Raw genomic sequence first — 23,864 nt, 5'->3', positions numbered from 1 at the left:
TAATTGTAATGAGATGGGAGTTATAATGAGATTCTGTTGCAGTGAAAAGAGCCAAGTCAGGAAGTGTGGGAGATCTGAGCTCGACCACTAATTAGATTCCATGCCACCTCCAAGCCTCAGTTTCCTCTGTTGGAGGCAAATGATACCTGTCTCCTTATCTGACATGAAAGTTGTGGTTGGCCGGGTGCGTGGCTCACGCCTGTAATCCCAGCACTTTGGGAGGCCAAGGCAGGCGGATCACCTGAGGTCATGAGTTCGAGACCAGCCTAGCCAACATGGGGAAACCCTGTCTCTACTAAAAATACAAAAAAAAAAAAAAAAAAAAAATAGCGTAGTGGCGGGCACCTATAATCCCAGTTACTGGGGAGGCCAAGTCAGGAAAATTGCTTGAACTCAGGAGACGGAGGTTGCAGTGAGCCGAGATTGTGCCACGGCACTCCAGCCTGGGTGACAGAGTGAGACTCCATCTCAAAAAAAAAAAAATAAAGTTATGGTTAAAGAGACTCAGGAAGTATAAAGGCATGTATGAATGTGATCTATGGTTATTATAAAATCTCCTTATTATGCAATTTATTTTCCCTCATTCAGCAAAATTCTAATGCAAGGACTTTGAATGATCAGCTCATAATTCTACCCCATAATCTTGATTCCAATAAACCAATTGCAAAGAGAGAGAGAGAGACATAGTAAGAAGGACAATCAGGGAAATGTGATGATATTAAGGAATTATTGTTCACTCTTTTTAGTTGTGACAATTGTACTGTGGACATACATGTATGTAGGAGAGGGGTCACACACTGTTACACATAGAGCATTCACAGATGAAATGACATGATGTTTGGATTTGCCTTAAAGTCATCTGGGTGGGAGGGGTAACTGGGGTCAGGTATAGAGAAAAACAGATTGGCCACATGCTAATAATTGTAGAAGCTGGGTGAGGGGGCGTGGTAGTTATTTATATTATCTACTTTTATGTTTGAAACGTTTCCATAATAAAAGGAAAAAACAATAACAATGAAATCCAAAAGAGGGATCAATGATTAAACATCTGTGATGGCAGCTGAGGACCAGGTAGAGAGGCCTGACTGGGAGGGTCAGCTTCCCTGTATACCTCGGATGCAAGGAAGATGCACAGTAATGGGAGAAAGCTGGAAACTGGGCAGCCTGCTACGCACAAGACTGTGTGATGAAAACAAGTCACTTAACCTCTCCAGGCCACAGTTTCTTCATCTTTAAAGTGAGAATGTGAGACTCAAATGCCCCTTTCAACGTTAATGTAATATGATTTTTAGGGATCTCAAGCAATCAGGTATATCTTGCCAGATTTTCTGAACATAATAGATAAATCTCACTTTCAAGGAAATGAAACAATTTAAAATACACCAGGAAAAGAGCCAGGCACTGTGGCTCACGCTTGTAATCCCAATGAATCATGAGGCTGAGGCAGGCAGATTATTTGAGCCCAGGAGTTCAAGGCTGTAATAAGCTCTGATCGTATCACGGCATTCTTGCCTGAGCAACAGAGCAAGACCCCAACTCTGAAAAATAAAAATAAATAAATAAAATATACCAGAAATGTTCTTTATTTAAAGAAGCATGGCAACAGAGTATCTGGCTAAGCGACAAATCTTTTGTGAAGGGTATACCTTCCTCCCCAGTGTATTTGTGGCTTCAGATTTGCTTAGTACTGTAAAAGGTCAATTGACCAAAACACTCAGAGTTTGCAGAAGTTCTTCCAAACTTCATTTTTACGAGTGGAATGTTAAGGAAAAAAAAGTCCTTTATGTTTCTCTTGAAATCAGGTAATTTCTCTCAAAAACAGGAGTCTACTTTCCCTTAGGAAGGCTAGAGCGAGGCGTGCAGTCTTCTTGGTGATCTTCCAGGGTTCCAGCTTGCGGTGGCCACAGGGCACCAGCTCTCAGTGTCCGGAGCTAGAGAGGCAGACAGCACAGGTAGAGATCAGGAAGAGTCTGTCGGTTTTATGGTAGATTCTCCTGGAAGTGGGGGACAAAAGAAAGAGGGCCATTAATAAAAGCTTCTGATTGGCTGCCTCAGTTACAGGGCTTTCTTGCATCCTTCATTCCCAAATGGGCTTCTCACATTTCTCCTTGTTACCTTAAGGACTTGGAACATGGCTGGGCGTGGTGGATCACACCTGTAATCCCAGCACTTTGGGAGGCTGAGGGGGGCGGATCACTTGGGGTCAGGAGTTCTAGACCAGCCTGGCCAACATGGTGAAACCCCGTCTCTACAAAAATACAAAAATTAGGCAGGCGTCGTGGTGCATGCCTGTAATCCCAGCTACTCAGGAAGCTAAGCAGGAGAATTGCTTGAACCCCAGAAGCAGAGGTTACTGTGAACCAAGATCATGTCACTGCACTCCAGCCTGGGCAACAGAGCGAGACTCTGTCTCAAAAAAAAAAAAAAAAAAAAAAAGACATGGAACAAAGTTTTCTAATACATGGCCTGCAAATCTCTCTCTCATTTCTTCCAAAAAGCACCTGATTTTGTCTACCAAGGATTCAACACTATTTTGCCCTGTTAAGGGCACCCTGTCTCGCTAATCATTAAAAAACCAACCTAGAAATGTCTTTGAACAGTCAGTAAAAGCCCACATTTTTTGAACCACTACCGTATACAGACACTCACTGGGAGCTACGGGAGATATAAAGGAGTAAGAAAGACTCTGACTTCTTTTTGTTGAGACACAAACCAGGGACAAATCACAGATTTTGATGGCCTCAGTTCCAGTATTGTGTTTGAGTCCCAGCTCATCCCGTAGCCACCGAGCACTTAGGCCCCCGTTTCCTTCTCTGTAATATGGTGATAAAAATAACATCAACTAGGCCGGGCGCGGTGGCTCACGCTTGTAATCCCAGCACTTTGGGAGGCCGAGGCGGGCGGATCACGAGGTCAGGAGATCGAGACCACGGTGAAACCCCGTCTCTACTAAAAAATACAAAAAATTAGCCGGGCGTGGTGGCGGGCGCCTGTAGTCCCAGCTACTCGGAGAGGCTGAGGCAGGAGAATGGCGTGAACCCGGGAGGCGGAGCTTGCAGTGAGCCGAGATTGCGCCACTGCCCTCCAGCCTGGGCGACAGAGCGAGACTCCATCTCAAAAAAAAAAAAAAAAAAAAAAAAAAAAATCAACTCATGGGGTTCTTGGGAGAATTAAATGGATAACCCCATAAAGCAGTTACAACGGGAGGCGGCACATGGTAAGTGTTCAATAAATGTTGTCTGATCATCTGAGCAATGTACTCATGCAAGAAGCCGCTAACACCAGGGGATGCCATACCAGTGAGGTCACATGATACCTAATACCCAAGGCCAAACGAATAGTAGAGAGGGTATATTTGCTGCAGGAGAATAGGGTGTGAGTGTTACTGGGGGCACCAGGACCAATTGCGCTAGCTTCCAGAGTGTCTGAGACTTCCATCACCCAAATGACTGGTTTGAGCCACAGCCCACCCAGGGATGAATGTGCAGCAGCCCGGACCTCAGCACACTTGGGCTTTCTGTCCCCCAAAAAGAACTTGGAGTCTTATGGGTGTGGGGGATGGCTAGTCAGGAAGGGATTCGCAGAGTGGAGTCACTGGCGCCAGGGGCTGAAAAATGGACAAAGGATTCCCAAAGGTTAGGGGCAGAGATAATAAAGAGGCCAGCCTAAGGGCAGCCCGTCTCCTCTTTCTAGAGGCCCCCTTGATGGTCACCTCTTCCACGGTTGAACATTATGCACTGTTGGGAACGGATTCCTCTCTCTCCCTGAAATTCCCCGGCTGCTGCTCAAGCAGAAACCAACTTTTGCTTGCCTGGCTCTTGGCAGAGCTGTTAACCTACATCCCCTCTCCTACAGAGCAGCCCTTCTCAGAGCTGAGGGCGAGGTCCCATCAGCTCTTCCCTCGGGCTTTCTCTTCTCCCGAGGACCATGTTCTGCTGGCCTCCTGGAAGCCACGACTCGCCTCTGTGCACGGCCCAGCACAGGGAAGCCAACCCTCGAGGGGACTTTGAGGTCTCCTCTGGCAGGGACCCAGGCTTGTGGCTGCTGTGTAGTTGCTGTCTCCACTGCCTCCACCTTCCAGAGCTGTAGGGGACACAGCCGCCACTGGCACCCCTTCCCAGTTCATCTCAGAGACTTTATTCTCAGGACCCTAGCATTCCACTCTGGGCCATCGCGGGGGATTTCAAGTGAAAAACACAACAGAACAAAAACAGGAATATCTTCCTCGGTGAAACAGAAGCCCAGGTCTGTCACTTACTAGCTGGGTGACCTGGGGAAAATTACATGACCTTTCTGTGCTTCAGTTTCCCAATGTATTAAACAAGGATAATAGTAATTTCTATTGTGCTTGTTTGGAGGAGTGAGTGAGTTGATAAAAAGGATGCGTTTAAAACAGTGCCTTTCATAGCATTAGGGAACTATTGGCATGTTGTTCTTTTATAGTGGTTAAGGGTGCAGGGTACTGAATTAGGCAGATGGTGGAGACATCAATTAACCTCTCTGAGCTTCAGTTTCTTCATTTTCTTAAAATGAGGATAATGACAGTACCTACCCATTAGACTGTGGGAGGACCAGATGAGGTGATGCACACTAGTGGTTTTATGTGAATGATTTAGCACAGTCCTTGGCATGTAGTAAACCAGAAAAAGGCTTACACCTTTAAAAAAAAAAAGAAAGAAAGAGAGAAAAATCTTGAAAGAACAAAGGAAGGAAGGAAGGGAGAGAGAGAGAGAGACCAAGAGAGGGAGGAGAGGAGGGAGGGAGAAAGAAAGAAGGAGAGAAAGGGAGGGAGGGAGGAAGAAAGAGAGAAAAAGAGACAGAGAAAGAGAGAAAATAAAAGATAGAAAGGAAGAAGGAAGGAAGGGAGGGAGGGACGAAAGAAGGAAGAAAGGAAGGAAGGAAGGAGGGAAGGAAGGAAAAAAGGAAGGAAGAGAGGGAGGGAGGAAGAAAACCCTGGCTGAAAAAATAATGACCAAACTCATTAGAGATCTAAGACATGCAACCCAACCTCCAAAATGCAGCTGGCTACAACAGCGCCTCCAGTCTGCAGCCTCCTCCAGAGCGGTCTCCACGCTGGGTGATCCTCATGCCTCTTACTGTTCCTGGCCCAGCCACTGAAGTAAACAAGCGTCGGATGAACAGCATGTTTAAACATGTCTACTCGGCCCCCAGGAAAACAGGGGAGGAAGAAGAATCCTTTTAGAATGTTTCTCTACTTGTTCAACACACAGGGTTCTACCATCCAAGAGGTGGCTGTGTGGGGGTGGCACAGATGGCATGAACCAGCCACCGGGCTGCTGAGGGTAGTAGTGAGTGCCCAGGCTTTGGCTTTTGAGAGACTGTGGTTCACGTCTTGATTTTGCGCATTTCTGGCTGCAGGATTTGGGCAAGTTTCTTAATCTTTCTAAGCCTCAGTTTCCCTCATCATAAAATGGAAATTGTAAAACTTACCTCATTAAGGAATGTGAGAATTAAATGAATTACTTGTAAGATACAGACAGTGTCTGGTAGAGGTAAGTGCTTCATAAATTTCGGCTGTTGTCAACCCTGGATTTCCTAAAAACCTGAAGACAGCAGGGCATTCCGTACATTAAGTTTTAGGGAAAATCTTGTACCTTCTTAATTTTTCTGGTTGTGGGGCAGGAGAAAAGGGATGTGGTCATGACCTGAGCCCCTGGAGTGCTTCTGCCCAGCATCACTGACATGTGCCCACCCTGCTTTGGGGTCATTTTGCTCCTCTGGCTGCAACTGTCATTCCCCTCACCATCAACACCCCCTCCTTCTGCAGAGACGGTGAACACTCTGGCATTGTTCCTTCCAGCCAATGGCTTCTCTCTGGCCTGTGATTGGTACCCCCCAGATTCCAGCGCAATCCAGGCATCCCAGCTATGTCAGCGTGACTCAAATTGTGTGTGCCTGACATCCACATGGCCCCGTAGAAGGCTGGCTCCAGCAAGAGGGCATTTGGAACGCTGCTGAATGTTTGATGGCTGTCAAGTTATCTTTTTGGGGTTAGGCCATTAAAGTTGCATCTGATGTTTTATGGAACAAACCAAGATAAACTTCATTTTGAAATCCATGAGACATGAAGAAGATTTTTACAGATGAAGACACAACGGCAGCTAAAGTTAGGTGGGGTTTTGTCCCTTCAAAACTTTGTAGTTTTTCTTCCACATGGCTATTTCAAAGCAGAAGCAATCCCCAAAAGTGAAGCATAGAAGCTGCCAAAGTAACAGGTTCAGTGAGACCTGGAGCTGCTGGGGCACCTGGAAAGAACACGGATCTGTCTCTCTGCTTTCATCATCCCAACCAGAGTCGTCTGCTCCATTCCTAAATTCTCTACTCAACTTTCCTCACATACCCTGACGAAACATCCTTTTCTGTGCAAACCTAAATTCGTCTTGGGTGCTTTTTAGTGCATGCTCCCAGCTCTCTCTATTCTCATGCTACTTGCAAGCGACCAAGGAGCCAGTCACTCCACCCAACTCCTGGCCCTCTGGGCACACTGTGCACCTTCCGACTTTTGTTGCTGGGCTTTGTCACCTTTGCCCAGAGCACTCTTCCTTTCCACTTCTGCCCACTGTTCGTCCAAGCAAATGGTCCAAGAAGAGTCCACTCAAATAACAGGCATACTGCCAGGCAACGATACGATAAGAAAGATTAGCAGACCAAGCATCAGAGCCTTTTAACCCTTGAACCCAGGACTCAAGCACACCTCCTCCAGGCAGCATTCTCAGTCATCCCCTCGACTGAACCCCTCAGTCTCCCTCTTCTTGCACTCGCTTAACCTTTAGTTGACCCCCATCTCCCTGAGTAAAAGCTATGTGTGTGTCTGCTCCTCTCCAGACTGTAAGACTGTTGAAGATGGAGACCTCAAGATGCTCATTCTCTTTCTTGGACCACTTAATTGATAGAATCAGGACTTCAAGATCTTTCTCCTTCCACTGGCACTTGAATGCATAAAGAAGCAAGTGCGACAATGCTAATGGCACATTATGTGTACAAGCAAACAACTGGTGAAGGAGGGCCCCCAAATGCCCATTAATTGTGGGAAGTCGTAAAATTCTGGCATATCCTTGCTATTGAAAAGCGTTCTGCACTTACAATGAATGAAGTAGATGTATATGTACTGGCATGGCAAGACTCCAAGAGATTATTATTCACTGAAGAAAATCAAGTCACAGAACAATATGTTTGGCATGATCCTATTTAGGTTTTTAAACTGTTATGTTCCAAAAAGAAAACCATCAAGATGTCTCTGATGTGACTGGGACAATGATGAGTTATCTGGAAATGTTGGGAAAGTGAGAAATCATAAAAAATGAATCATACACACCATACACATTTCATTTAAAGTTAATGTACATTTATTTACCAATCTCTTTTTTTTTTTTTTTTTGAGACGGAGTCTCGCTCTGTCACCCAGGCTGGAGTGCAGTAGCGCGATCTCGGCTCACTGCAAGCTCCGCCTCCCGGGTTCACGCCATTCTCCTGCCTCAGCCTCCCGAGTAGCTGGGACTACAGGCGCCCGCCACCACGCCCGGCTAATTTTTTTATATTTTTAGTAGAGACGGGTTTTCACCGTGGTCTCGATCTCCTGACCTCGTGATCCGCCCGCCTCGGCCTCCCAAAGTGCTGGGATTACAAGTGTGAGCCACCGCGCCCAGCCTATTTACCAATCTCTTGATAGCAGTCCGAAGCTTTTTTAGTCTGGGTTTGTTGATTAGAGCTGTACACCATTTTACTGAGTATGTAAGCCATACTCAGAATGCATTGTCTAAGACTTCTAATTTCATTTTCTTTAAAGTGGGATGAGAAAAAGTTACAGATACAGTAATTTGAGCGCAGCATCCTAAATTGGGCTATTTAGAGGCTATGTGATCTACATAAGTTAAATATCATTGTTGAGCATAAATTTCCAATCTGCAACACAGGGCATTAATAATATGCCCATAGGTAACTGATAGGAAAAATGATGATCTGGTGTGTACAATCCCTGGTGCTCAATAAGGGTGAGCTAATCTATTAACTATTTTCCTTTCCTCTCATTATAGGACAGTAAAAAGACAAAGCAGCAGCAGGCCATCACCCTACCTGGGACTCTGGCCACCTCCTCTTTCTGCCTTAAAGATGCTCAAAGTCTGGGCCGGGTGTGGTGATTCACGGCTGTAATCCCAGCACTTTGGGAGGCTGAGGTGGGCGGATCACCTGAAGTGAGAACTTTGAGACCAGCCTGGCCAACATGGTGAAACCCCAGTCTCTACTAAAAATACAAAAATTAGCTGGCGTGGTGGTGCATGCCTGTAGTCTTAGGTACTTGGGAGGCTGAGGCAGGAGAACGCTTGAACCCGGGAGGTGGAGGTTGCAATGAGCCAAGATTGCACCATTGCAACCTAGCCTGGGCGACAGAGCGAGACTCCTTCGTCTCAAAAAAAAAAAAAAAAAATGCCCCAAATCCATAGATACCAGGGGGAAATTAGTATCCAATATGAAGTGTGAATGGATGAGAACCTGCTATGTGCCAGATCTGTCCTAGGTGGAATGGCAGCATACTGCTCAGTAAGTTCATTTTAGTTCATTTTTGTTCCAAAGGACATTATGATCTAATGACAAAGGTTTGATATACATGGGAAGATGATAGCAATAATAATATACAGTATCAATGAGGATATCGAGGATATTTCCAGTTACAGATGATTTAAAAAACTAACAAATTCGCTTAACTGCCAATTTATTTTTTGAAACAGGGTTTCGTATGTTGCCTAGGCTGGAGTGCAGTGGCTATTCATAGGTATGATCATAGCGCACTACACCTTCAAACTCCTGGCCTTAAGCAATCCTCCTGCCTCAGCCTCCTGAGTAGCTGGGAGTACAGGTGCACGCCACCCCACCTGACTTAAAAGTATGCATTTTTTTTTTTTTGGCTGGGCGCGGTGGCTCACACCTGTAGTCCCAGCACTTTGGGAGGCGGAGGTGGGCAGATCACAAGGTCAGGAGATCGAGACCATCCTGGCTAACACGGTGAAACCCCGTCTCTACTAAAAAAATACAAAACATTAGCCGGGCGTCGTGGCGGGCGCCTGTAGTCCCAGCTACTCAGGAGGCTGGGGCAGGAGAATGGCATGAACCCAGGAGGCGGAGCTTGCAGTGAGCCGAGATCGCGCCACTGCACTCCAGCCTGGGTGACAGAGCGAGACTCCGTCTCAAAAAAAAAAAAAAAAAAAAAAAAGTATGCATTTTTATTAATTTTTTTAGAGACAAGGTCTCACTATGTTGCCCAGGCTGGACGCAAACTCCTGAGCTCAAGTGATCCTCCCACCTCAGCCTCTTCAGTAGCTGGGACTACAGGCAACTACAGGCATGCACCACCGTGCTTGGTTCCCCAAATTTTTAATTGACTCAAGCAACAAAACTTACAAAGGTCAGTGGGACTTCAGGAGATATCTGATCAAGCCTCTGGTTCTAGTTCCTTTGCTTTTCTCAGTTCTTTCTTACTACATGTGTCAGCTTTGTCCTCAAGCTGACTTTCCTCTAGTAAAAAAAACCACTCTGGCAATTCCAATTCCAAGCTTCATACCTGAGGCTACGTCATCTGCATTCTGCAAGTCACTCTAAACTAGTCAAGTGCATGTACCCAACTCTGACTCAATCATTCTGCAAGATGGATGGGATTATGTTGATCATCTTGGGCCAATCAGGGATTACCCCAAGATCTGGTGAAGGGGTCAATTTAATGTGTGCTTCTTTCATGTGTCAGGCACTGTGCTACTTGCCTTTACATGGATTATCACATTTATCCTCGTAACAACTCTATGAAGTAAGTGCTACTAGCAGTTCCAGATTATAGTTGAAGAAACTGAGGCCCAGAGAGGTTAAGTAACTTTTCTGTGGTCGCACAGCCAATAAGTGGTAGAGCCAGGATTCATACTTTGGCCCTCTGTCTCCAGACCCCACATTCATAACCACTAGACCACAGAGTCTGCCAAGGGGTAAGTTCCAAGGTGATGATGCCTGATGTGCAGTGCAAACATCACTCTCTAGGTAAATTGGGAGGGAGGAGCACTTGGCCTGGCGTGATGATGACAGGTTAGGGCTTGAGTTAGGTCTTAAGCAAGGGTGGGAAAGTAAGATCAAGTGAACTTTCAGAGATGGGAATCATGTAGCAGAAATAACAAACACAGTGGGATCAGACAGACTGTCAAGTTTGCTGCTAATAGCTGAGTGAACTTTGTCAAATTATTCACTTCTCTGAGCTCATAGGTGAAATTAAGAAGCCATGAGAGTGAATCAAAGGCCCATGGGAAAATCTAAAGTGAGAAGTAGGCTGAGAATATGATCCTGGAAACCCTGAACAGGACCAGTAAAAGTCAAGCCAAGTCCTATGGGAAAATGGAAAGTCCCTTGGAAGGGTACACATACAAAGGATTCGCTACAGTGACAAGTCTAAAGAAAGTATTCTAATCTTCCTTACCATTTTCTGCCAGCCCAGGAAACAAGAAAGAGGAAGACAAAGATGAAGCCTCAGGCATTATAAGACTATACTAATAAAGATAGCTTTTTACAATCATCCAATTCCGGAGCTGGACAGGACAACAGACAACCTGCTTACTATATAGATAAGAAAGGAGACACATTTTGAACACTTACTTGAAGAGGCATACAGGTAAAGTGCCTGGTATAGTGCCTCATAAACAGCAGGTACTCAATAGACAGTGTAAAATATTATTGGTGAATAATAATAGTTATTATTTTCATAAGTGACTTATCCAAGGCCTCGGAAGTTGATTAGTGACCAAAAAAGATAAGAATCCATGTCTTTTAATGTCTAGTGCAGTTTCTTCACCACTCTGAGCTTTTTTCTCTGATGAAGAATGCCAGATACCACTGAAAGAAGGGAGAAGAAATAGCAACCTAAAGTACGAAAAACTATCAAAGAAGGAAAATGTTGGAATAAACACTGAACAAGTAGTTTGAAAACCAAGATTATGAATCTTGGTCTGCCATTGACTGGCTCAATGACTTAACCAGCTCAGGCCCAGCTTACTCATCTAGAAAAGTAGAGATTTGAATAAGATCATCTTGGTTTCCTTCCAACTCTGAAATTCTATGAAAGCAGGTTCCTCTCTTAACATTGCAGTAGCCTTCTTTATAAAAGATATAAATACATTCTAGGAAAAAAAATGTACAGGGACAAGGTCACATAAAAAATTGAAAGTAAGAATAGGCATGAGAGTTGGCTTCAAATATCTGAAAAACCTTCTAGTCATATATGTGTCAGATGTATGTTGTGTGAGGCTCCAGATAACAGAAATAAGATCCAGGAGTAAAAGCAACACAGAGGCAAGTTTCTGTCTAATACAAAACAGATTTTTTCCATGTATTTTGGAGCTCTGCTATTAGGTGCATATATGTTCATAATTGTTAGGTCTTCAGATGGACTGACCCTTTTATCATTATAAAACATTCTTTTTATCTCTAGTAACAATTTGTATCTTAAAGTCTATTTTGTCTGGTATTTGCATGGCAACTCCAGCTCTCTTTGGGTTATTATTTTCATAGTATGTATTTTTTCCATCTTTAAACTTATTTGCTTTTTAATTTAAAGTGTGTCTCTTACAGACAGCATATAGTTGGATCATATTTTCTTTATTCTCTCTCTTTTGATTAGAGTGTTTAGTCCATTTACATTTAATGTAAGTATCTATCAGGTAGAATTTATGTTTGCCATTCTGCTATTTGTTTTCTATATGCATTATGTCTTTTTTGTTGTTCTGTTCCTCTGTTACTGTCTTATTTTGTGTTAAATGTCTATTATCTAGTGTGACATGTAGCTTCTTTTTCATTTCCTATATTTTCAAAATTATTTTCTTACTGGGTGCTCTGGGGATTACAATTAACACTTAAATTTTAAACAATCTAGTTTGGATTAACACCAACTTAATTTCAGCACTATATAAAAACTTGACTCCAAGACAGCTTAGCTCCCTCCCCTCTCCTGTGTTATTATTGTCATAAAATTACACCTTTATATAACTCCATCAACACATTTAAAATTATTGCTTTATGTAGTTAGTTGTCTTTCAATCAGATAGAGAAAAACAATTACAAAAAAAGAAAACTTACATTCATATTGTCTTATATATTTACCTGTGTTGTTGCATTTACCATTGCTTTTTATGTATTTATATGGATTTGAGTTACTGTCTAGCATCCTTTCATTTAAGCCACAAGAACACCCTTTAGTATTTCTTGTAGGAAGGGTCTACTAGCAATGAAATCTCTGTTGTTTTAAAAAAAAATCTGGAAATGTCTTAATTGTGCCTTCATTTTTGAAGAATAATTTTGCCAGATATAGAATTATTGGTTGACTGTGTTTTTCTTTCAGTGCTTTGAACATGATAGCCCACTACCTTCTGGCTTCCATGGTTTCTGATGAGAAGTCAACTGTTTATTGAAGATTCCTTGTATTTGATGAGTTGCTTTTTGTCTTGATGTTTTCAAGTTTCCCTCTTTCTTTTGAAAGTTTGACTATGTTGTGTCTAGGTGTGACTCTCTTTGAGTTTAATCTACTTAGAGTTTGATGAGCTTCTTGTATGTGTAATGTTTTAAATAAATTTGGGATTTTTCAGCCATCATTTCTTTAAATATTCTTTCTGCACTTTTTTTCTCTCCTCCTTCTGACACTCCAATTATGTGTATGTTGGTAGGCTTGATGGTGCCCCACAGGTCTCTAAGACTCTGTTCATTTTTCTTCATTATTTTTTTTTTCCTCTGTTTCTCAGACTGGATGATCTCAATTAACACAGCTTCAAGTTAGGTGATTCTTTCTTCTACTGGTTCAAATCTGCTATTGAGCCCCTGCCTGGTGATTTTTCTTTTCTTTTCTTTTTTTTTTTTTTTTTGTTTGAGACAGAGTCTCACTCTGTAGCCCAGGCTGGAGTGCAGTGGTGCAATCTCGGCTCACTGCAACCTCCACCTCCTGGGTTCATGCCATTCTCCTGCCTCAGCCTCCCGAGTAGCTGGGACTACAAGTGCATGCTGCCATGCCCGGCTAATTTTTTGTATTTTTAGTAAAGATGGGGTTTCACTGTGTTAGCCAGGATGGTCTCGATCTCCTGACCTCGTGATCTGCCTGCCTCTGCTTCCCAAAGTGCTGGGATTACAGGTGTGAGCCACTGCACCCAGCTGTGAATTTTTTATTTTAGTTATTTTACTATTTGATTTCAGAATTTCTATTTGGTTCTTTTAAAGAATTTCTTCCTCTTTACTGACATTCTCTGTTTCTTATAATTCCTTAGAGATGGTTTCATTTAGTGCTTTGAACATATGTATATTTATAATAGCTAAAGTCTTTGTCTAGTAAGTGCAACATTTGGGCTGCCTTGGGTACAGTTTCAATTAATTGCTTTTTTCCCCTATGCATAGGCCATACTTTCCTGTTTCTTTGTGTGCCTCATAATTTTTTATTGAAAACCAAACATTTAAAATAATACAAGGTAGCAACTCTGGAAATCAGAATCCCCCAACATCCTGCTGAACTTATTGTTGTTGTTGTTTACTTAGTGATTTTCCTGGGCTAATTCTATAAAGTCTGTATTTTTGGTCGTGTGCAACCACTAAATTCTGTTTGATTTGCTTCCTGGTCAGCTAATGATTAGACAGAGATTTCCTTGAATGCTTTAAACCAATACATTTCCTAGCCTTTGCTGGGGGACTCTGTATGTGTTGGAGCATGCCTTCAACAATCTGGTGGGAAGCTTAAAGTTCTGTCTTCACTGTCACTTTCTACCTGCGCAGAGCCTCCAGGTCAGCTGGTTTGGTGAAAGAGTAGCACCTTCTCAGGTCTTTCTTGGGCATGTACAGAGCCATAGATACACATGTGGTTTTCTAGATTCTCAAGAATATGTTAGAGCTTTTCAAAGTCCCTTATGGACAGCACATTCACCTGTTCTTCTTTTTCCTTTTTCTAGTCAGCCTCTTGGTAGCACCAACAGGTATCACCACCTCAGGTAGTTGAAAGATAAGTTCAAAAGTGACTTTGAAAAGGCAGAGAAATTTGAGAAGGTGAGAAAACAGATGCAAACCCACCTAGGGACGCAAAAGTCACAGGTCTGGTGAAAAGCAAGGTACCCGATCCAAAAACCCAAAGTAGGGAGCATCATTAAAGCAAAAGTAAGCAATAAGAAGTATTTAATATCATTCATAGGGCAGAATTCATTTGTGAAACAATAAGTGAAGGAAATATTGTCAGAAAAAAACAAAAAGAATGAAAAAATTGCAACAATACTGTTTAAATGAGAAGAATCCATGCAAAGTCTTAACTTCCGTAGTTTTAGTAGTGAGGCACACTAATTTAGTCCCAGCTCTGTCACTAACAGGCTATGTGATCCTGGGTGCATGTGAGCTGCTGTCCCTCTCTGATCTGGCGTTTTTTAAGGAAGCAATGTTTCCTAAATCTTAGTTATTTGCATACAACCTTCCTGATTTAAAAAACCTGTATCTAGGCCAGGCACGGTGGCTCACGCCTGTAATCCCATCACTTTGGGAGGCCGAGGCGAGCGGATCACAAGGTCAGGAGATCGAGACCATCCTGGCTAACATAGTGAAACCCCGTCTCTACTAAAAATACAAAAAAAATTAGCCGGGCATGGCGGCGGGCGCCTGTAGTCCCAGCTACTCAGGAGGCTGAGGCAGGAGAATGACGTGAACCCGGCAGATGGAGCTTGCAGTGAGCCGAGATCATGCCACTGCACTCCAGGCTGGGCAAGAGCAAGATTCTGTCTCAAAAAAAAAAAAAAAAAAACCTGTATCTATGTATCACTTATTCAACTTAATTTTTTAAAAATCAGTTCCCTTTATAAACTTAAATACCATCGTAATATCTGTGAAATTATGAGTTTAAGTGTTACTTTTTTCCTAATACTCATTAGAATAAACCTCAAATTACTAAAATGCAAAATGCATGCTCCTCCATATACCTCCTCTGATATGATTTGGCGGTGTCTCCACTCAAATCTTGAATTCTAATACCCATAATCCCTACGTGTCAAGGGAGGGGCCCAGTGGGAGGTGATTGGATCATGGGGGCAGTTTCCTCAATGCTGTTCTCATGATAGTGAGTGAGTTCTCGTGAGACCTGATGGTTTTATAAGTGTCTGCCATTTCCCTTGCTTGCACTTCTCTCTCCTGCTGCCATGGGAAGAAGGTCCTTGATTCCCCTTTGCCTTCCACCATGATTGTAAGTTTCCTGAGGCCTCCTCAGCCATATGGAACTGTGAGTCAATTAAATCTCTTTTCTTTATAAATTACCTAGTCTCGGATATGTCTTTATAGCAGTGCAAAATGAACTAATATATCCTTCCTCACTTTGGGAAATATTGGATTGGATGCCTAAGGTTCTTTGCACTTCTGGGATTCTGTGGATGAGTTTTCCCTGTGCCTTCTACTCAAGTTGGAAGGTTACCTCTTAGTACCTGTCAGTGAGGATGTAGTAATCTGGAGTTCAGAATAGACTGGTTTGAGATTACAGCATGTTGGCCACAGTCATTGAGTGACTGATCCATGGTGAAATGAAAAAGTAAAAACCCCCCAGAGCTGAGATCTGGTACAGAAATTCCCATACCTTCACATAATATATGACATACATTAATCATTCCACAGACTCCTAGAGGTAAATTGGTTCTGAAAGAACACAATAGACTTTAATTACTGCTAAAGTTTAAAAAACCCACTTAGCTTTGTTTCAGTGCTTACTATGCCAGGGCACTGTATTAAACATACTATAAACATTTACTCATTACAATCACTCTGCTTGGTAGGTATTATTATTCCAGTTTTACAGATGAGGAAACCAAGGCTAAGAGCAAATAAATGACTATTCAGTCCCCTCATAACATCCTAATGAGTTGCCATAGGCACTTTACCTGATTCCTGAAGTCAACCCTACTGTGTAGGGATGGCTTGCAGAGGAAGCTCATTATACAAACAAATCTGTCTTCTCTTTTGAGACAGAGTCTCGCTCTGTTGCCCAGGCTGGAGTGCAGTGGCGTGTTCTCAGCTCAGTGCAACCTTCGCCTCCCAGTTCAAGTGATTCTCCTGCCTCAGCCTCCCAAGCAGCTGGGACTACAGGCATGCGCTGCCACGCCCAACTAATTTTTGTTTTTTTTTAGTCGAGACGAGGTTTCACCATGTTGGCCAGGCTAGTCTCGAACTCCTGACCTCAAGTGATTTGTTCACCTCGGCCTCCCAAAGTGCTGGGATTGCAGGTGTGAGCCACCACGCTGTGCCCAAAAATCTGTCTTCTAATGTTTAATCAGTGACACTAGTTTTATTCGTTGGGGCCACAGAACACAGATGAGGTAAAATGATCCCTCATTTAGTTCACCCGATTTACAGATGAGAAAATGGAGTGCAATTTGGGGTTTCATTAATGAGATCAGCTTCCAGAGGAAGAGATAACTATTTTATCTTTCCTCTCTAGACAAGTATCCCCAGTGGTACTGGAAGAGGCTTGCTCCAGGAGCCTGGGGTGGAGAATGCAAAGATGGCAGGCACGCCCTATTGTATTCTTCTGTAACTGCCTTGATGGGCCGCAGGTTTCTGAAGTTGCTCCAAATTGCTCTCTCTCATTAGCCACACATTAAGAAGGACACAGCACTTTAAGATGGATTATCAGTGAACTAGTCAGGATCCACAGGAGGGCAGCCTGCTGGTGGTCTAATGTCCAGTTGAACAGCTAAAGAGAAAGGGTAATTCAGTCTAAGGGACAGAAGATGAAGAGATGGCGTTTTCAAATATCTGAGCAGCTGTCAGTATAAATGAGGGAGATGGCTTGTTCTGCCTCATTTCAGTGGCTGGAGACAGCACTTAAGGGTAAAAATTGCCAGGAGGTAGGAAGTTTGGGCCCCTAACTAGCTGTGTGACCTTTAGTAAGTCATTTAACTGAATAGGTACTGCCATGATAGATGGGAGTATGACCTCGGAGACCCATGAAGTTTCCTTATCATCCTAAATTGCTGTGATCTTGATCAAGTCTTGCCCCAAGTTACACAGCTTGTGGCAGAATGGGGACTAGACCACACCTCTCCTAACCCCAAATCCAGCACTCTCTCCATGCCATATACCATACGTTTTAAACATTATGTAGAACATTGTTTAAAAACTGTCTCAGATATAACTCTTTATTAATTACTATGAGTTTCTCTGTTGTAGTAGCCACACCTTAAAAAGGCAACGTGTCTACAAACATACCATTTTGTAAAGCAAATAATTTGCATCTAAGTGGACTTTACTGGAGTGCATGTAACCTCAATAAATGATGTTTCTCCCATGTTCAAAGCAATGAAAAGTGGGGGAGAAAAGTGGGATACAGCAGAAATCTTTCCTTACTTGTTTCTGGTTATCAAGACTTGCCAGGAAACAAAAGGGGATGTCTTGTCCAAAGATTGCAACTCCGCAAAATTTGCTTAATTCCCTTTTCACTAAAGGAGCAACCTGATGCTCCATGAGTTCTGGGTAGCTCAGAACGAGCTTTGTTTAAAGAGGCTCACCAGGTCCATGGACTGTCACCTAAAGAAGGATCTGCAAGTCAGGGTCCATTCCAAACTGTGTCTATATGTGCTCTGATGGGGGCTCTGTTTGAGTTGTAGGAATAAGCTTTAGGTTAGTTTAAGCTTTAGGTTAAACTAACCTGCTAGGATTTCCTTAAGCACCCTGGAGCAGTGTTATATTCCATATATTCTTATGCTCTATATATTTTTGAAGACTGCCATTCTATTAACTTAGAACAAGGAAAACAGCATCTTTCCTCAGCTGACAACATGTACCAAGTGCCCATCTATATGAGGAACTAAATGTTAAAAGTTCCAACTCTTGATAGATTAATTCTCCCAGATACCTGGGGAGTGAGAACATACCTAAACCCACAATTTAAGAATCCTTGTTTAAAACATAAAATATATAATAAATTGATTCCGATTTTGATTATGATAATAAAGTCACTGGAATTTTAGAGATTTTGAGCGGAAAGGGAACTTAATGATCATTTACTATAGCCAGTTAATTTTGTAGCTGAGAAAACTCAGTCTTGGAAACACATAATCTATCCCCAAGGTCACAGTGCTGGTTAGTGGCAGAGTAGGAGCAAGAAAGAGGGTAGAGTCGGCCCTCTCTATCCATGGGTTCCGTATCCATGGATACACCCAACCACGGATCAAAAATATTCAGAGAAAAAAACACGGTAAAAAAATAACAAATACAACAATCAGAAGTAATACAAATAAAAACACAGCATAACCGCTTCCAAAGCATTTACATTATATTAGGTACTGTAAGTAATCTAGTGATAATTTAAAGTGTATGGGAGGAGTGTGTAGGCTATATGCAAATATCACACCATTTTATATCAGGGATTTTTACATCCTGGATTTTGGTGGTGGGGTGGGAGTCTTTGAACCAATATCCCCACGGACACTGAGGGATGGCTGTATTCTGACTTCTAGGCTAGAGCTGTTTCACCAACATGATGCTAATAAAAAGGACAGTATTTTCTGCATGAATTCTAGGAGACAGTCAAGCTAATAATCAGAGGTCTATATTCTGCTCTTAATGTCTGGGTGTCCCAGGACAAGAAAATGAGCTATTGTGACCTTAAATTCCCTAGCCAAAGGAGTGAAACACTAATCAATGCCCTGTCAGATACACGGAGGGCTCGTTCAGACGAGAAACAGATGCTGTGGGAAATATAGCTACTCAAAGAAAGGAATGCTCTCAGTATGATGGACCAAGGAAACGGCTCTATCTTTGGCTACTTTAAAGGGACTGAGTCCCAAATATGTGACATGTGAATCAGACATCCAACCAACTTGTTCCCATAGATTATAAACAAATTAAGAACATAATTTAGGAACATAATTCTTAAAATCACTATGCAATCCAAGTAATAGTTACTTGACTAGACTGAGTTTTAAAGAGAAGATAAATTTCCACCTCCCTGGTTTAAGGTGTGTTGTATAAGGTGGATAAAATAGCATATCATTCTATGCCTTTTGTTCTATGATTTTATTATTTTTTAAGAACATGTACTTATCCGGGATATTGTTTCCCATGCTTAATCACTAGACAACGTGCTTCCCAGGGACAGGGACTTGTATGATTCAACTCTCCTTCCTGTCTACCTTCCAAAACATTGTCTATGTCCACGATATCCCCAATGCCCAGCATGGTGTTTGGTACGTGGTAAGGACTCAATTTTAATCAAATAAATGGATGGATAAATTGCAAACCCCAAAGGCATTCTCCAAAGCACAAAAATCTCAGCATATTTAACTCTTCCATTAAAACCACTTAAATTCTACCTTACAGATTGGAATCATACCCCTGACATGTTCTGATGTATCTCTGCACAGACCTGTGATGTTATCAGTTTAACACATATGTGATCTCTCAGCATGAATAACCTTAATGAATACTATATAGAGTTTCAGTCGCAAACTTCCAGACACAGAAGGCTTATTCTATGACTGGCCAAAATGGCGTGAGGTCTTGCAGTCCATTCCCCTGGCTCCAAGCAAGACTGCATCTAATCTATGGTTGAGAACGATGCTTTCCTGAATGGGAAAGGTTTCCGCTAAATGAAACATACAGTCTGCCTAGGTAAAGTCTTATGTGTCTAAATGGAAGGTCAGACTTTGATTTCTTGAGGTAAGTATGGTTTTCATCCCAAGTGTAGCAAATTTCACTGGCGTTCCATTACCGACTTACTTAAATCATTTGCTAGATGACATAAAATTGCTGGTAATTACACTACAAAGAGTGATTATATGAACTTTTCTTGTACAAAAGCAAGTAAATTTGAGCCTTATTCAATATTTTGTTAGGGAAATTTTAAATTAAATATGCCATTTTATTTAAAAAGAGAAACATTAGAAGAATATATATTCAGAAGAAAATGGGGATAGAAAAGGTTGCAAGTCACCAGTTTACTGAAACTACACAATGGGGATCATGTGCTGCTACTTGATACAACTAAATTTCCTGAGTTTAAATGATTTTAGTGAGACCCCCACACAAAATGGCCTGCACAGCCCTAATCCATAATCTAGGCTCGCCTCTCTCAAAATATTTTTTTAAAATAATGGTTCACGATCCTGAAATAATTGGTGGCCATGGGATGCCAGATGTGAGACATTTCATCTGAAACCTTATGTAAACTAACCCAAACCATTTGATTCAGAATATCTTCCTTGACACCAGGAAAGAGTTTGGGTCCTGGGTTTGCATTTGCCTGATGGACTGACTGGCTGCTCTCAAAAACGGAAACATATGTGGGCACGATGAAGGAAAGGCTTTGGAAATTACACAAAGGAATTTTCTTTTCCTTTTTAATCCTGTCTTTTTTTTTTTTGCTTCCCCTAGGCAATAGGTATATTAAACGTTGGTGACTTTTTATTTTCGAAAGCACAAAATTAAATGTTTCTTGTGTTATTTCTCAGAACAATAACCTAACCTTGGCATCAATACTTTTTTTTTTACAATTTGATGACAATGTTTAAAGAAGTAAAGTGAACATCCCCCCCAACACACTCATCGAAAGAATAAGGAAGATAATTTTTATTATTATCATCATCATAATTACTATTATTACCAGTGAAGCTTGAAGGAACTCACCTCTATACATCACAAAGAAATAATTATTTGGTTTACAACTGGTGAGACCACAATGAAAGTATGATTTGAGATAGCTAAGAGCAAAAATAAATTTGGATTTTTTTGCTCTAATTTCACCTTCCACATAAACCCCCTTTGCTCTGGATTTGTGCTTTTTGAGTTGTTTCCATCATGCATAGGTGCAGACTTTGTTTGAAGTTCTTGTAAGAGCAGATGCCCTTATTTAAGGCTGAGCAAAGAGGAAATGCATTCCTTATAGGCATCTACATCCAACTGGCTTGGATTGTCTAGCACAGTTATACGAACTACCTATTTTCAGGTCAATTCTAAAATAGAACATATCTCTCCAGAGGTATACATTTTGAAGATTATAAAACTTTAAAATCAACCTGTTTCACATTTCAAAACTCATTCCTTTTAATGCCAACAAAAGAACAACAAGAAAATGATTTTAGAAAAATTTTAAATCTGCCTCCTGAAATTTGCCACAAGGAAAACAAACCAAAAAAAGCCTCAAGAAGAGAACTATTTCTCTGTTTTTTTAATTAATTTGTTTTTTAAAGTTTGGTAAATATGAATTTAGCATGTTATGGAATTATGTTATAAACTGTACTAATAGATGCTAGTAATTCTTAAGTTTAAAGATTGAAAATTAAAATATGAAATATTTATTAGAAATACTTTATATTGCTTCAATTGGCTGTAACTGATACACAGCTGAATAAAACCATGAAATCGAAAGAATATTTAATCACATTGGGAAAGTGGACATTTTTAAGGGGAATGAATGTTTGAATTTGGACAAAATTAAAGTGTTTAGAAAACAAATAAAAGTGACTATTGTTCAAAAAAAAATTCTGGTGAGGATAGTCTTGACATTTTACAAAGAATTCACATCTCTAAAGTGCTTAACTTAACCTCCACTGCTTAACTGTCTGAAATGAAGCTGAAGCAAAATTTAAAGGACATTTTGCTTTTTTAGTTTTTAAACACTTCCTTTGGCTCCTTCCTTTTCTTTTAATAATTTATCCTATTTTTTCTACCTTTATGCAGACAAACCAAGTGTCTATCAAATCAGGCACCAAAAAGCAAGCACTCTTAAATACAGTTCACTCAGGCTAATCATGACAGTAATTACTGACATTTTTATTAATTATAGCTCATTTTTTCCCCCAGAAGAAACAAAACCAAGTCTCTTGGGTCAGACCAGCAATCATAAAACGAAAAAGAAATAAATAATAAGTTAAAAATGGAGGGAATGTGTTAAAAAGAAGGAAAAAGTACTGCTCATAACCAAACTGTGTCACCTTAAAAAAGAAACAGTTCCACACTTAATATCTGATTCAGACAGAAAGCTTCTCTCCTACTTTTGAAACAAATAATTCCACTTCAAATCCACATTTTCAGAGAAGCTCCTAGCTTTCTGCATCTGATTCCTACAACAGCCCCTTTACCTCAAAGAGGTAAAAGTCAGTTCACAGTATTTCTCTCCCAAACATCCCCACTGAAGCTCCTTGTAAATTTCAGCATAAACTCAGAACTGTCACCGTGGGTTTAGAAAATAATGACACATTTCAGCTATAACCCCCCAGATTGAAAGATTAAAAGGACTTTGCCCAAATTTAGGGGAAATGAAGGTGCGTGGGCTCACTCTGCAGATGCAGTTTTCAGCCCTTGCAGTTTAGAAGATTCTGCATGAGCACAGATGCCACGAGGGTATCCGGCGAGTGGGAAGGGAGTCGCCCTACACATTTTCACATCGATTTGTAAAACTGTTTTGAAAAGGGTATTTCTAGATCCATTTGTTGCAAGTGCAGCAAGATTCATCCGATACCGCTCACAATGCATGCACGGGATATCTTACATGTAATAGCCATCGTATTAACCAACCCAGCTGATACTGAGATGGTGAATGGGGCGGGGGAGCAGGGAGGAATATGTCGCGCATGAAAAACTCCGGGTGTAAAAGTCAATGCAGAACTCACTCCCCGAGGAACCGAAAAAGACATTCACGACTCTCTTAAGTGGAGAGAGGATAGAAAGTCAAGTGGCGGGGGTCGCGACCAGTGATCGCGATTTCAGTCTGATCTCAGTACCCAGCGGAACAGGACCACAACCTAAAGAAATGAGCTTTTTCCGGAGCAAAGAGTGGCCCCGATTTCAAAGTAGAAAAAATAAACTGCTTGGGGGTGGAAGATGGCGGGGGGCGGGGAGGGAGGCGGGTCGCGGCGCTGGCTCCCGGGTCCGCTGCACGGCCTCCTCTGCCGCGCTGCCCAGGGCCCGGACCCTGCCCGGCGCGGCGCCCACCGCGAGGATGCCAGACCCGCCGCGCCGCCGCCGCGCTCTCCCAGCCGCGGCCCCCTCCCCCGCCGCTTCCTCTCGCTCTCCCAGCCCCTTCCCCCACGTGTGGATGACGTCAAAATTCCGCGAAAAAGCCGCGTGGTGGCTCCCCGAGCGGAGGCGCGATTCCGCCGCCCAGCGGCCCCCTCCCGGGGGCGCCTGGAGGGGGAGAAGGGCGGAGGCGGCCGGTTCCTTCTCCTCCCGGGAGGCAGGGCCCCCCGATGCCGACCGCCGGAAGCCCCCCGCCCCAAAGCTTATTGGAAAATTCACTTTTGTAAAGCAAATGTATTTCCAGAGCTATTTTCGGCCGCGTGAGGCGTGTCCTAAGCTGAATCAGACAGGAAGAGGGGGAAGCTCGGGTCTTTTAATTTTTTTTTTTCCTAAGGGAGGGGAGTGAGATGCTAGGTGGGTGACAGACGGCAGGCGCTCGCCTTCTTAACTCACGCCTGTCGCATCTGCCGCCTCAGTAATCCAGCCCCGTCCAAGCCGAAATTCGCCGAAGAGAGTGCGGATGCACAGGCCGGGCGGACTCTGCCCCCCTCCAGAACGCAGCGGCCCAGCGCCCCGACGGGCGCGGCTGCGACTAGAGGGTCCCGGAAGCGAGTTCACACCTGCAATCGCACTGCCCGTCCCCACCCACCCTCCTCCCCCGTGCTCTCCGCTTCCCGACGTTTCCCTCTTCTCCTTGTCCGCATTTTTCTACTTTGCCTGTACTCCCTCCTTCCTCTTGATGTGCCTCCTATGTGTCCCCTCGGATTTATGTGTCCCCTCGCATTTTGCCAGTCGGGTTTTCGGTTTTGATTGACCATCCATCCCTCCGCGGAGAAACATAAACACAGCTTCACTCTTTGGGATAG

At 42.6% G+C, this 23,864-nt stretch overlaps 1 long non-coding RNA gene across 2 annotated transcripts; it reads right to left on the bottom strand.

The window, feature by feature from the left end:
• Positions 1-1,567: 1,567 nt before the first annotated feature.
• LOC129483516 (uncharacterized) lies at positions 1,568-23,594 on the bottom strand. 2 transcript variants are annotated; one of them, XR_010120934.1, is made up of 3 exons: positions 23,452-23,594; positions 5,009-5,114; positions 1,568-1,994 (listed from the first exon to the last, which is right to left on the bottom strand). It is a non-coding gene; the product is annotated as an uncharacterized lncRNA (long non-coding RNA). The 2 variants fall into 2 exon arrangements; XR_010120935.1 differs by having other exon boundaries at positions 5,009-5,157; positions 23,452-23,567.
• Between the last annotated feature and the right edge of the window lie 270 nt (positions 23,595-23,864).

Source organism: Symphalangus syndactylus, chromosome 5 (assembly GCF_028878055.3).
Source record: "Symphalangus syndactylus isolate Jambi chromosome 5, NHGRI_mSymSyn1-v2.1_pri, whole genome shotgun sequence".
Taxonomy (NCBI): domain Eukaryota; kingdom Metazoa; phylum Chordata; class Mammalia; order Primates; family Hylobatidae; genus Symphalangus; species Symphalangus syndactylus.
This window is presented reverse-complemented; position numbering and strand designations above follow the sequence as displayed.